Source organism: Carlito syrichta, unplaced genomic scaffold, assembly GCF_000164805.1.
Source record: "Carlito syrichta isolate Samal-C Ts95f unplaced genomic scaffold, Tarsius_syrichta-2.0.1 Scaffold314798, whole genome shotgun sequence".
NCBI classification, from domain to species: Eukaryota; Metazoa; Chordata; class Mammalia; order Primates; family Tarsiidae; genus Carlito; species Carlito syrichta.
The window spans coordinates 162743-163986 of NW_007258894.1; positions in this window are offsets into that span (position 1 = coordinate 162743).

Sequence of the window (1244 nt, forward strand, 5' to 3'; positions counted from 1 at the left end):
GGGCTCAGGCAATCCACTCACCTCAGCCTCCCCAAGGCGTGGGATTACAGGCTGAGCCACTGAGCCTGACTGCATTATGCTTTCAGGTAGCATTTCCTGAACTCCTTCAACTTCATCCTCCAAGCCAGATTTTTCAACAGGAAAGGTATCTGGGCATATACATAAATGGTTGTCAGCATATTTGTATTTTATTGTTCCTCTTCTTCTGTGTGGCTGTCCCAAAAATGGCTGGCAGGAAATTTATCTTTTATGACTTCTCTTCCTGTATTTTAACGGGAAACAGTGGAGAACACAACATATAGGCAGCTGAGAACACAACATGCAGGCAGCTGGGTTTTGTGAGAGTGAGCACAGCACAAAAGGTTCATGGGCTTTAGGCCTGCATTTCCCAAAAATTGGTGCTGATGCTCACATTCAATCTTTCTAGCCTACAAAACCTATCAGCTGTTCCTACAGGAGACACCAACTCAGCTGTCGTGGATGCAGAGACAAGCAGGGGGACAGCAACAGGAAAGTCTGGAGCAGGAACAGAATTGCAGCTTGGGCAAGCCCTTCCTATGGTGCTTGAGCCCTAAACATAGGCCTAAGGGAGTATAGCCTATAGGACTTGCATACTGGCCTCTGCCATAGGGCCAGGATCATATGTCGCTAATGGGACGAAACCAATGGACATAGTAGTATAGTAGTAGAGGCAGGTGGGTCTTGAGTGAATGTTATGCATAGGGAATCATAGCAGGAGCCCTTCAGGGCAGCACCTGCCAGCAGCCTGGGGAATTTCTTGGAAAATGTTGTCTATATTTATATTTATTTTTTCACCAGAAAGAACAATATCAAACGTACAGAAAATCATTCATGAAAACATACAGGATACTTTTTTTTTTTTTTGAGTTGGAGTCTCACTCTGTCGCCCAGGCCGGAGGGCAGTGGCATGCTCACAGCCACCACAGCCTCGACCTGCTGGGTTCAGGCTATCCTTCCACTTTCGCCTTCCAAGTAGCTGGAACTACAGGCATGCACCACCATTCTCGGCTAATTTTTGATATACAGTAGAGATGAGGTCTCACCAAGTTGCCCAGGCTGGTCTTGAACTCTGTGGGTTCACTCACCTCGGCCTCCCAAAGTGCTGAGATTACAGGCTGAGCCACTAAGCCCGACCACAATTTATTATTTTTTTAAATAACAACTAAGCCGGGCTCAGTGGCTCAGCCTGTAATCCCGTGCCTTGGGAGGCTGAGGTGAGTGGA